This window comes from Triticum urartu, chromosome 5A (assembly GCF_056163025.1).
Source record: "Triticum urartu cultivar PI428250 chromosome 5A, HENAU_Tu73, whole genome shotgun sequence".
Lineage (NCBI taxonomy): Eukaryota > Viridiplantae > Streptophyta > Magnoliopsida > Poales > Poaceae > Triticum > Triticum urartu.
The window spans coordinates 467,399,457-467,413,669 of record NC_141877.1 but is presented as its reverse complement, the minus strand read 5'-3'; positions in this window follow the sequence as shown (position 1 = coordinate 467,413,669).

Sequence of the window (14,213 nt, the reverse complement as noted above, 5' to 3'; positions counted from 1 at the left end):
CACTCTGAAGTAGTATGCATCCTTGTCATCCCACGAGGTTTGGGAGTGACTTGATCCGAAGTCTCATGATCAATATCATAAGCTTCCACTTCAATTGGTGTAGGTGCCACAGGAACAACTCTTTGTGCCCTGCTATACACTGGTTGAAGTGACGGTTCAATAACCTCGTCAAGTCTCCACCATCCTCCTACTCAATTCTTTCGAGAGAAACTTTTCCTCGGGAAAGGACCCGATTCTAGAAACAATCCCTTATTGCTTTCGGATCTGAGACAGGAGGTATACCCAACTGTTTTGGGTGTCCTATGAAGATGCATTTATCCGCTTTGGGTTCGAGCTTATCAGCCTGAAACTTTTACATAAGCGTCGCAGCCCCAAACTTTTCAAGAAATGACAGCTTAGGTTTCTCTAAACCATAGTTCATACGGTGTCATCTCATCGGAATTACGTGGTGCCCTCTTTAAAGTGAACGTGGTTGTCTCTAATGCATAACCCATAAACTATTGTGGTAATTTGATAAGAGACATCATGGTATGCATCATATCCAATAGGGTGCAGTTATGATGTTCAGACACACCATCACACTATGGTGTTCCAGGCTGTATTAGTTGTGAAACAATTTCCACAATGTCTTAATTCTGTGCCAAACTCGTAATTCAGATATTCATCTCTATGATCATATCATAGATCTTTTATCCTCTTGTCTCGACGATCTTTCAACTTCACCCTGAAATTACTTGAACCTTTCAATAATTCAGACTCATGATTCATCAAGTAGATATACTCAACATCTACTCAAATCATCTGTGAAGTAAGAACATAACGATATCCACTACATGCCTCAGCACTCATTGGACTGCACACATCAAAAATGTATTACTTCCAACAAGTTGCTTTCTAGTTCCATTTTACTGAAACCGAGGCTTTCAGTCATCTTGCCCATGTGGTATGATTTGCATGCCTCAAGTGATTCAAAATCAAGTGAGTTCAAACGGTCCATTTGCATGGAGTTTCTTCATGCATATACACCAACAGACATGGTTCGCATGTCTCAAACCTTTCAAAAATGAGTGAGTCCAAAGATCCATCAACATGGAGCTTCTTCATGCGTTTTATACCGATATGACTTACGTGGCAGTGCCACAAGTAGGTGGTACTATCATTACTATCTTTTGGCATGAACATGTGTATCACTACGATCGAGATTCAATAAACCATTCATTTTAGGTGTAAGACCATTGAAGGTATTATTCAAATAAACAGAGTAACCATTATTCTCCTTAAATGAATAACCGTATTGCGATAGACATAATCCAATCATGTCTATGCTCAACGCAAACACCAATCTCGATGGTAGAGGGAGTGTGCGATGCTTGATCATATCAACATTGGAAACACTTCCAACACATATCGTCAGCTCACCTTTAGCTAGTCTCCGTTTATTTCGTAGCTTTTATTTCGAGTTACTAACACTTAGCAACCGAACCGGTATCTAATACCCTGGTGCTACTAGGAGTACTAGTAAAGTACACATCAACACAATGTATATCCAATATACTTCTATCGACCTTGCCAGCCTTCTAATCTACCAAGTATCTAGGGTAATTCTGCTCCAGTGGTTGTTCCCCTTATTACAGAAGCACTTAGTCTCGGGTTTGGGTTCAACCTTGGGTTTCTTCACTAGAGCAGAAGCTGATTTGCCGTTTCATGAAGTATCCCTTCTTGCCCTTGCCCTTCTTGAAACTAGTGGTTTCACCAACCATCAACAATTGATGCTCCTTCTTGATTTCTACTTTCGCGGTGTCAAACATCGCGAATATCTCAAGGATCATCATATATATCCCTGATATATTATAGTTCAACACGAAGCTCTAGCAGCTTGGTGGTAATGACTTCGGAGAAACATCACTCTCTCATCTGGAAGATCAACTCCCACTTGATTCAAGCGATTGTTGTACTCAGACAATCTGAGCACAAGCACAACAATTGAGCTTTTCTCCTTAGTTTGCAGGCCAAGAAAATCGTCGAAGGTCTTATACCTCTTGATGTGGGCACGAGCCTGAAATCCCAATTTCAGCCCTCAAAACATCTCATATGTTTTGCGACGTTTCAAAAACGTCTTTGGTGCCTCAATTCTTAACCATTTAACTGAACTATCACGTAGTCATCAAAACGTGTATGTCAGATGTTCGCAACATCCACAGACAACGTTCGAGGTTTAGCACACTGAGCGGTGCTTTAAGGACATCAGCCTTCTATGAAGCAATGAGGACAATCCTCAGTTTATGGACCTAGTCCGCATAATTTCTACTATCAACTTTCAACTAAATTTTCTCTAGGAACATAATTAAACAGTAGAACTAAAGCGTGAGATATGACATAATTTGCAAAATCCTTTTGACTATGTTCAGGATAATTAAGTTCATCTTATGAACTCCCACTCAGATAGACATCCCTCTAGTCATCTAAGTGATTACATGATCCGAGTGAGCTAGGCCGTGTCCGATTAACACGTGAGACGGACTAGTCAACGTCGGTGAACATCTTCATGTTGATCGTATCTTCCATACGACTCGTGTTCGACCTTTCGGTCTCTGTGTTCCGAGGCCATGTCTTCACATGCTTAGGCTCGTCAAGTTAACCCTAAGTGTTTTTGCATGTGTAAATCTTGCTTACACCCGTTGTATGTGAACGAAAGGATCTATCACACCCGATTAACACGTGATGCTTCGAAGCGACGAACTGTAGCAACGGTGCACAGTTAGGGGAGAACACTTCTTGAAATTTTAATGAGGGATCATCTTATTTACTACCGTCGTTCTAAGGAAATAAGATGTATAAACATGATAAACATCACATGCAATCAAATAGTGACATGATATGGCCAATATCATGTAGCTCCTTTGATCTCCATCTTGGGGCTCCATGATCATCTATTACAAGAACATGATCAATCTCATACATTACATATATCATTCATCACATCCTTTTGGCCATATCACATCACATAGCATACCCTGCAAAAACAAGTTAGACGTCCTCTAATTGTTGTTTGCATGTTTTACGTGGCTGCTATGAGTTTCTAGCAAGAACGTTTCTTACCTACGCAAAAACCACAACGTGATATGCCAATTGCTATTTACCCTTCATAAGGACCCTTTTCATCGAATCCGATCCGACTAAAGTAGGAGAGACAGACACCCGCTAGCCACCTTATGCAACTAGTGCATGTCAGTCGGTGGAACCTGTCTCACGTAAGAGTACGTGTAAGGTTGGTCCGGGCCGCTTCATCCCACGATGCCGCCGAATGAAGATAAGACTAGTAACGGCAAGCATATTGAACAAAATCAACGCCCACAACTTCTTTGTGTTCTACTCGTGCATAGAATCTACGCAATAGACCTAGCTCATGATGCCACTGTTGGGGAACGTAGCATAAATTCAAAATTTTCCTACGTGTCACCAAGATCAATCTATGGAGTCATCTAGCAACGAGGGCGGATTGGATCTACATACCCTTGTAGATCGCGCGCGGAAGCGTTCAAGAGAACGGGGTTGATGGAGTCGTACTCGTCGTGATTCAAATCACCGATGATCCTAGTGCCGAACGGACGGCACCTCCGCGTTCAACACACGTACGGAACGGAGAAGTCTCCCACGCCTTGATCCAGCAAGGAGGAGGGAGAGGTTGATGGAGATCCAGCAGCACGACGGCGTGGTGGAAGTAGCGGGATTCCAACAGGGCTTCGCTAAGCGCTGCGGGAGGAGGAAGATGTGTCACGGGAGGGAGAGGGAGGCACCAGGCCTTAGATTAGTTTGCTCCTCCTTTTTCCCCACTATATATAGGGCCAAGGGAGAGGGGGAGGCGCAGCCCTTGCCCCTTCCTCCAAGGAAGGGTGCGGCCAAGGGTGGGGAGGAGTCCATCCTCCCCAAGGCACCTCGGAGGTGCCTTCCCCCTTTAGGACTCTCCCCTTTTTTTTCTCTCTTGGCGCATGGGCCTCTTGGGGCTGGTGCCCTTGGCCCATATAGGCCAAGGCACACCCCCTACAGCCCATGTGGCCCCCCAGGGCAGGTGGCCACACCCGGTGGACCCCCGGGACCCTTCCGGTGGTCCCGGTACAATACCGATGACCCCGAAACTTGTCCCGATGGCCGAAATAGTACTTCCTATATATAATTCTTTACCTCCGGACCATTCCGGAACTCCTCGTGACGTCCGGGATCTCATCCGGGACTCCGAACAACTTTCGGGTTTACCGCATACTAATATCTCTATAACCCTAGCGTCACCGAACCTTAAGTGTGTAGACCCTACGGGTTCGGGAGACATGCAGACATGACCGAGACGTTCTCCGGTCAATAACCAACAGCGGGATTTGGATACCCATGATGGCTCCCACATGTTCCACGATGATCTCATCGGATGAACCACGATGTCAAGGACTTAATCAATCCCGTATACAATTCCCTTTGTCTAGCGGTATTGTACTTGCCCGAGATTCGATCGTCGGTATCTTTATACCTTGTTCAATCTCGTTACCGGCAAGTCTCTTTACTCGTTCCGTAACACATCATCCCGTGATCAACTCCTTGGTCACATTGCGCATATGATGATGTCCTACCGAGTGGGCCCAGAGATACCTCTCCGCTTACACGGAGTGACAAATCCCAGTCTCGATTCGTGCCAACCCAACAGACACTTTCGGAGATACCTGTAATGCACCTTTATAGTCACCCAGTTACGTTGTGACGTTTGATACACCCAAAGCACTCCTACGGTATCCGGGAGTTGCACAATCTCATGGTCTAAGGAAATGATACTTGACATTAGAAAAGCTATAGCATATGAACTACACGATCTAGTGCTATGCTTAGGATTGGGTCTTGTCCATCACATGATTCTCCTAATGATGTGATCCCGTTATCAACGACATCCAATGTCCATGGTCAGGAAACCGTAACCATCTATTGATCAACGAGCTAGTCAACTAGAGGCTTACTAGGGACATGGTGTTGTCTATGTATCCACACATGTATCTGAGTTTCCTATCAATACAATTATAGCATGGATAATAAACGATTATCATGAACAAGGAAATATAATAATAATCAATTTATTATTGCCTCTAGGGCATATTTCCAACACGAGGGGCATGGCCCCGAGCGGCTTGCGCGGGTGCGGGACGGTGAGCAGCGGGCGCGGGGGGCTCTCCGTGCGGCGCAGCGGGGCGAGGCCACTACGGCGACGTGGCTTGCCCGGCCCGACTGGTCCCTGGCGCCGGCTGGGACGGAGGAGGGCGCATGCCAGGGCAAGGGAAAGGGGCAGTCGGGACGGCGGACGGCGCGGAAGCTCACCGCGGGAGCGTGGGGTCTAGGCAACGACGCGCGGGGAGCGGCTTGGGGAGGAGGTCGAGGAGGTCGGCGGTTCGACGGGGAGGCAGGCCGGCGAGGGAGTCCGGGCGGCGATGGATGAGGGCGAGGCGATGCGGCGTCGCGGCGATGGGGTCGGGAGCGGCTGTTGCCCCCCGATCCAGATCCGTTTGTGGGGGGGGGAGCGATGAGCGAGAGGGGTTGCGGGGGCGCGAGGATGAGGGTGGAGGTCCGGCGGCGGCGGGCGTCGCCAGGGAGGCGGCGGCGTCCGAGCCCTCCCCTTTCTCGATCCAGATCGGGATTGATGGGGGGGTGGAGGAGAGACGTGCGGGAGTGGGGAGTGGGCTAGGTCACGGGGGGGAGAGGGGGGTTAGGTAGTGGGGTGGCTCGGTCCGAGTGGGCCGGCTAGTTGGGCCGAGGCCCAGGTGGGCCAAGAGGGACTTTTATTCTTTTTTTTTGTTTTGTTTTGTTTTCTCTTTTGTATTTTCTTTTTTTTTCTTTTATTTCTTTTCCTTTCTGTTTTAATTCAATTTAAAATATTTATGCATTTTATAAAACTATATCTTCTACACCATAATTATCTATGTAATATTTAGTACAAACCGAACATTTTTATTTTAATGTTTGAAAACTTTTATTGTTTTCCTGTAATTAAATTTTGAATTTGTTTTGGTTTTGAATTATCTAGGGTTTATCAACAGTAACCGAGGTGACGTGGCATCATTAGCGGGGGATCACTGTAGCTTAATTATCCGGGCATCACAATTCTCCTCCACTACAAGAAGTCTCGTCCCGAGATTTAAGAGGGGGAATAAGGGGGAAAGGTCTGGTTACGAAATGCTAACGAACCTTCTCAGTCTTGGTTGCTCTTCTTGAAGAGGTCGATCCATTACATCGACGTCTTCATTTCTCTGCTTCAGGTCATCATGGTGATGTCGTCCTTTTCTCGGGAACTCCAACGTACTTACGAATAGGTAAGGGGCAGCTCAGCTACGACAGAATGTTTATGAGGGAAACAATCTGGGGGTTAACCCATGAATGAGCGTAAGATTATCTCTTGAGCTGAACATATCAAATACATCAAGAGTAAGGTACGAAGGTACAATAAGGGGTTCCAAGTGGATAGATAGTTGCTCGAAGTCTGAACCAGAGTGAGAAAGGGTTTCAGAGCAACGAGAGTAAGTATTGCGTCTGATACCAGAATAGAGCACTAGGAAGGTGGCCCGTGAATTAAATACGAAGCCAAGCGCGAGGATTAACTTCGACAATAGGGTGTATAGGAGGGTCAGGTTTCGATCCTGTGGAACTGTGGGTTATGGGCCCACCATGTGGGTAAAAAGTAGAAAGGGGGCTGACATCTTGCACGGTCATGATAGCAAGGCAATTCAGAAGGTAGCCTGCCAGTTATGTCGGCAACAACATCGGTACCAAGGGCGAGGGACGAAGAGAACCACTTTCCTGCTCGTTGAACGAGGCGGGCCAATAGGCAAGGTTCTCGTCCATCGGTGGCTACCGAAATGTCATCAACACTAGTAACAGGGTCATACTAACAGAGTGGTGCAACGAGGTGCTTACCTAAGCAGTGAATTATTACTGCTTAGAGTATATAGATCACAAGAAAGGTCAAGGAAACCAATGGAAAGGAAAATGTGATCATCAGGTTAAACAGAACAATGGAAAGGAAAATGCGTTTAAACACATATTTCAGGGGTATATCCTTCCCAAGGTGAAGCAGCGCATGATATCCATGATAGGATATAATGTAGAAAACTCATTAGCTAAGGGGAGCTATGACAGTGTTTGAATAGTTGATAAAGGAAATTTAGCATGGTGCTTCAAAATGTGCAGAGTACCATAGACATGCTTCGAGATAGCATTGACAAGGTCATCAAGTAAGGTTCAGAATTTGGATGCACGAAGGATCCATCAGGAACAACTTGTAGAATAAGTTTTACAATTTCCGCATGGAAAAATCGCTAACTTGCTTAAGAAGGGAGCTATGACAATAGGTCCTCCGGCCAGGTGTACTAGGCATGACACCACCTTACCAGGTTATATAAAGACCAATGTTATGACTCTTGGAAAAGGTTCCAACCATCATATCTGACCGAGATTCAGATCTGATTGGTGTCAGGATAACTCAGACTCGGGATGCCTGAGAAGAAAGGTGTAACACACATTGTCGAGATGACATTGTAAGATTCTCGGGAATTGAACTATGGAAGCGAGTTCCGAAACAAGAGTTCCCCACTAATTCAAGGAGAGATGAGGAGGTGGCTGATGGATTCAGCAACATTTTGTCAAGATTTCCAAAAAATGAATTTCCACAATCAGGTGAACAAAGAGATATCATTTGTCGGATCAAATGATATAATGATGTATGCTTGAGGAAAACATACATAGTTAAAGGCGCACCCGAAATATGGGCTTACATAGAATGATCAATGTTAGAATGGTGGTTCAACAACCAGTAGTCTAAGAATGAACGGCCGACCATTAACTTCAAAGCAATAGGGTTGCTAGAAGGAAAGAATCCAAACAACACCGTTCACTTGTTGGAATCAACACGGGGACCAAGAAAGAATGGTGATGGTGAGAAGTATCACTATACCAAGAATTCTTAAGAGGTGGAGTAATCCTCGTGACATTCTTGTCATAAAAGATGGTAATACACCAAGGTAAAGAAGAACAAATGCTGGATAGCAATGAACTCAAGGTACAACACAGAACACGGACAAGTTTGTGTTGGAGGGAAGGCAATAAAGTGGTCGATGACAAAACAACTCATCGAGGGCAAGGATGGTATTTCTCATCATGAATTCAATTGATATCCTGGAAGAACTCGGAATGCTGATGATGATCACGACACATTTGTCGAGAGATTTCATGAGGATGTAATCGATCAGCGATGACATCAAGTCAAAGGAATGATGAAGCAAGAGGTCAATGGAAGCACAGATACGACACAACTCGAAATCAAGCTTGCTTTTCAAGGTGAATTGATATGACAAGGAAAATCGACGTAAGCTTAGCTCATCGTCGAAAGTTGTGCTTCGGGAATAAGGACCAGGTAGCACAGTTAAAATCATCACAATAATGATATAGCCAAATAGGGTAGGAAGGACGTGATCGGGTACAAACTCATAAGCAAAGAAGATTTATAATAGTTGTTGAACCGTAGTGTGGACTCGGTTTAGTTATCGGTCTTTGAGTGTTTAATAACTCAAAGCCCATGAAAATTGGAATAAGTGAGAATGTAGTACTTGATGAAGAACTCATAAGAGGTTATGTAGTACTTGATATTATCGAGGTACCATGGTGTAATACTCGACGGAAGATTAAAGTACAGGTCGGACTGGTGTATTGATCCACAAAAGACAAGTGCTTAAACTTGCCCGTGAAATTGGGTCAAAGAAGAACATATTGTTGAAACCACGATTGCAAAAGGCCGGATCCCAGCTATAAGAACTTATACCAAGGGAACAATTTAATTTAAGAGAAGCTTTAATGATAAGGTCTACATCGTGTCCATGGGCATGAACACAAAGTTCAAGGTCGACTCCCACTTCTTCAATGCATAACCTTACATTTACCTCCCCTTTTCGAAGTTGTAGTGTTGAAAAGTTATCTGACAAAGCGTCAGCAGGGTATAACCCGCATAACTTTCGAGGTCACACAAATTAAGGAAGGCATAGGTTCAACCCGTCAGGGTATCGTGGAAACATATACCACAAGCTTTGAGAGTAAATATTACCAGCTCGAAAGCAGAGCAAGGTTGAGAAAGTACATGATACAATTTACCAAAGGCATTATGTATCCGAGGGAAGGCTCACAAGGTTATTGAATATGAAGGACGATGTCAGATAAAATCCAAAAAGTATCTGACGGTCCATAACAGGGCTGACGTGAGTATCGGTTCTCAATCAGAGGAAGAAGGAATGCAAAGGCATCAGATTATAGGAACAACTGACTAATTCAAAGCTCAATGCAAGGAAATTTATGATCCTCAATCAAGGGATCAGAAGCAAACACTCTGATTAAGGATGGATAAGTTGCGTAGACTTAGGGGTACAATCGATGGTAATCCGACTGGTCGGGAACCAACTCATGTTTAAAGGGATGTCTGAGCTGGAAAGATAAATTAGAAGAGTTGATAGATGATTGTGTGCATTCGCACACATGTTGAATCAATAGGATCAAAATGACGGTGTCAAAAGATACTAGTGAATATTGCTAGTGATATGGGAGCATCCATAATGTAAGCATACAAGTATTTGCAGAGCATTAGTTGCTAAGGATTTTCGGAGGATTGAATAGTATTTCAAAGACTTTTGCGAAACACCTGAACAACTGGGGATGAGCGGATACTCGAAAAGTGCGAGAAATTATTCTTAGGGGTATTCAGGTGGCAAAGAACTGCAAGGCAGTAGGCACAAAATATTCTCGGGGTATCTTGTAATAACAAGATTGACTGGGAATAAAAGTAAGCACGACAGGTGTAAGTATTTATCCATACGGATATTTCGGTGGAAGGGAATTGCAAAAGCAACGGGCACAAGGTCTCGAGAGAATATCGAAGAGTATCTCTGAAATCTTCTGGTGCAGCTGGCGATCATCTGGACTGAAGGGGCTCTCCGGGAGAAAGCATTTTCGAGAACCTAAAGTTAGATTTTAGTAAAAATCGTTTAACCCGAATAGAAGAGAGTTCAGAATCCCGGAGTAAAGATCGAGGAGTAAAAGATCCTAATACCACCCAATGGCGACGTGGGCCCATATGCCACACAGCCATGTTAGTAAAGGTTTTGCAATGACTAGACTCAACTTCGGCCAAGGAGTTGGAAAGGGGGATTCCTACAGGCAGTCGGCTCTGATACCAACTTGTGACGCCCCCGATTTGACCGTACACTAATCATGCACGCAAATGTGTACGATCAAGATCAAGGACTCACGGGTAGATATCACAACACAACTCTACAAATAAAATAAGTCATACAAGCATCATATTACAAGCCAGGGGCCTCGAGGGCTCGAATACAAGAGCTCGATCATAGACGAGTCAGCGAAAGCAACAATATCTGAGTACAGACATAAGTTAAACAAATTTGCCTTAAGAAGGCTAGCACAAACTGGGATACAGATCGAAAGAGGCGCAGGCCTCCTGCCTGGGATCCTCCTAAACTACTCCTGGTCGTCGTCAGCGGGCATCACGTAGTAGTAGGCACCTCCGGTGTAGTAGGAGCCGTCGTCGAAGGTGGCGTCTGGCTCCTGGGCTCCAACATCTGGTTGCGACAACCAGGTAGAAGGGATAGGGGAAAAAGAGGGAGAAAGCAACCGTGAGTACTCATCCAAAGTACTCGCAAGCAAGGAGCTACACTACATATGCATGGGTAGATGTGTAAAGGGCCATATCGGTGGACTGAACTGCAGAAAGCCAGAATAAGAGGGGGGATAGCTAATCCTGTCGAAGACTAAGCTTCTGGACACCTCCACCTGGCAGCATGCAGAAGAGAGTAGACTGAAGTCCTCCAAGTATCATCGCATAGCATAATCCTAACCGATGATCCTCCCCTCGTCGCCCTGTGAGAGAGCGATCACCGGTTGTATCTGGCACTTGGAAGGGTGTGTTTTATTAAGTATCCGGTTCTAGTTGTCATAAGGTCAAGGTACAACTCCAAGTCATCCTGTTACCGAAGATCACGGCTATTCGAATAGATTAACTTCCCTGCAGGGGTGCACCACATACCCCAACACGCTCGATCCCATTTGGCCGGACACACTTTCCTGGGTCATGCCCGGCCTCGGAAGATCAACACTTCGCAGCCCCACCTAGGCACAACAGAGAGGTCAGCACGCCGGTCTAAACCTAAGCGCCCAGGGGTCTGGGCCCATCGCCCTTAGCACACCTGCACGTTGCGAACGCGGTCGAAAGCAGACCTAGCCTAGTGGCCTTCCAGTCCAATCCGGCGCGCGCCACTCAGTCGCTGACGTCACGAAGGCTTCGGCTGATACCACGACGCCGAGATACCCATAACTACTCCCGCGTAGATGGTTAGTGCGTATAGACCAAATGGCCAGACTCAGATCAAATATCCAGATCTCGTTAAGCGTGTTAAGTATCCGCGAACGCCGACCAGGGCCAGGCCCACCTCTCTCCTAGGTGGTCGGAACCTGCCCTGCCGCTCCGCCTCAAAACTCCACTCGCGGGTGCTCCTCAAGCCGACCTGTCTTTAGTCACCACATGCATCATGTATAAAGTATATAGTATATACCCGTGATCAACTCCCGAGTGATCACGGCCCGATAGTATAGCATGGCAGACGGACAAGGATGTAGGGCCACTGTTGATAAACTAGCATCCTATACTAAGCATTAGGATTGCAGGTAAAGGTAACAACAGTAGTAGCAAGGACAGGCTATGCATCAGTATAGGATTAACGGGAAGCAGTAACATGCTACACTACTCTAATGCAAGCAGTATAGAGAAGAGTAGGCGATATCTGGTGATCAAAGGGGGGGCTTGCCTGGTTGCTCAGACAAGAAGGAGGGTCGTCGTCGACGTAGTCGATCACAGGGGCATCAGCGGCAGTCTCGGGGTCTACCGGAAAAGTAACGGAGGGGGAACACAATAAATAACAGAGCAATCAAAGCATAACATGACAAACGTGGTGCTAGAGGTGATCTAACGCAGGGATAGGTGATACCGGCGAAGGGGAGAAACATCCGGGAAAGTATTCCCGGTGTTTCGCGTTTTCGGACAGATGAACCGGAGGGGGAAAGTTGCGTGTTTGCTATGCTAGGAATGTGTGGCGGACGAACGGGGAGTGTATCCGGATTCGTCTCGTCGTTCTGAGCAACTTTCATGTACAAAGTTTTTTCATCCGAGCTACGGTTTATTTTATATGATTTTTCAAAGTTTTAAACAATTTCTAAAATTTTCTGAATTTATTTATTATTTCAGAATTAAAGGTGAAATTGCTAAGTGTACCCACAGCTTGTACACAACAATGTACTAAAGGGGCTGACAGGTGGGGTCCAGTTGACTTCCCAGTCAACAGTCAACTGAGACCGTTGACTGGTCAAAGGGGTCTAGTGGGACCCTCATGTCAATGACTAGACTAGTCCAGTCAGCAGTTTGACTTGGTTAAACTGGACAGCAGGCCCACCTGTCATTGGCTATACTGTTAATTAACAGTAGTTAATTAGGTTAAGTAGTTAATTAGGTTAATTAAATTAGGATTAATTAAGTTAATTAATTAAGTTAATTTTTTTATTTTTTTTAATTCCTTTTTTTAGGTGCGGGTCCACATGGCAGTGGCCCGAACCGGCCGCAGCTGGGCACCCGTGGCTGCATAGGGCGCCGGCGGCCACTGCGGTCGTGCACGCCGTGGGCAGCAGGGGGCGGCCGGGGTAGGGGCGGAGCAGAGCAGCACGGCGGCAGGTGGGGCACGGCAGGGGGCGCGCGAGCACGCGGGGGCAAGCAGCAGCAGCAGAGCGGGGCCGCCAACGTGGGGCGCCGTCGAGCGCGGCGGCCAGCCGCAGCAGCGGGGACCGAGGCGGGGCGAGGGGCATGGCCCCGAGCGGCTTGCGCGGGTGCGGGACGGTGAGCAGCGGGCGCGGGGGGCTCTCCGTGCGGCGCAGCGGGGCGAGGCCACTACGGCGACGGGGCTCGCCCGGCCCGACTAGTCCCTGGCGCCGGCTGGGACGGAGGAGGGCGCATGCCAGGGCAAGGGAAAGGGGCAGAGTCGGGACGGCGGACGGCGCGGAAGCTCACCGCGGGAGCGTGGGGTCTAGGCAACGACGCGCGGGGAGCGGCTTGGGGAGGAGGTCGAGGAGGTCGGCGGTTCGACGGGGAGGCAGGCCGGCGAGGGAGTCTGGGCGGCGATGGACGAGGGCGAGGCGATGCGGCGTCGCGGCGATGGGGTCGGGAGCGGCTGTTGCCCCCCGATCCAGATCCGTTTGTGGGGGGGGGGAGCTATGAGCGAGAGGGGTTGCGTTGGCGCGAGGATGAGGGTGGAGGTCCGGCGGCGGCGGGCGTCGCCAGGGAGGCGGCGGCGTCCGAGCCCTCCCCTTTCTCGATCCAGATCGGGATCGATGGGGGGTGGAGGAGAGACGTGCGGGAGTGGGGAGTGGGCTAGGTCACGGGGGGGGGGGGGGGGAGGGGGGTTAGGTAGTGGGGTGGCTCGGTCCGAGTGGGCCGGCCAGTTGTGCCGAGGCCCAGGTGGGCCAAGAGGGACTTTTATTCTTTTTTTTGTTTTGTTTTGTTTTCTCTTTTGTATTTTCTTTTTTTCTTTTATTTATTTTCCTTTCTGTTTTAATTCAATTTAAAATATTTATGCATTTTATAAAACTGTATCTTCTACACCATAATTATCTTTGTAATTTTTAGTACAAACCAAACATTTTTATTTTAATGTTTGAAAACTTTTATTGTTTTTCTGTAATTAAATTTTGAATTTGTTTCGGTTTTGAATTATCTAGGGTTTATCAACAGTAACCGAGGTGACGTGGCATCATTAGCGGGGGATCACTGTAGCTTAATTATCCGGGCGTCACAGCGTCTTGCTCGTACGACCATGCACATCATCAGTTGTATATCGACTTCTCCTTGGCATACTTCTAATTGATGCCTCGTACTCCCTCCGTCCGGAAATAATTGTTATCAAAATGAATAAAAGAGAATGTATCTAAATGTATTTTAGTTTTAGATATATTCATTTTTGTCTATTTTGATGACAAGTATTTTCGGACGAAGGGAGTAGCTCTGAACAAAATGCACAAATCCTTGTTGATTCTGCACACTGAATTTAGAAAGAGACACAAGATTCAGAAGCTACATAAAAATAAAC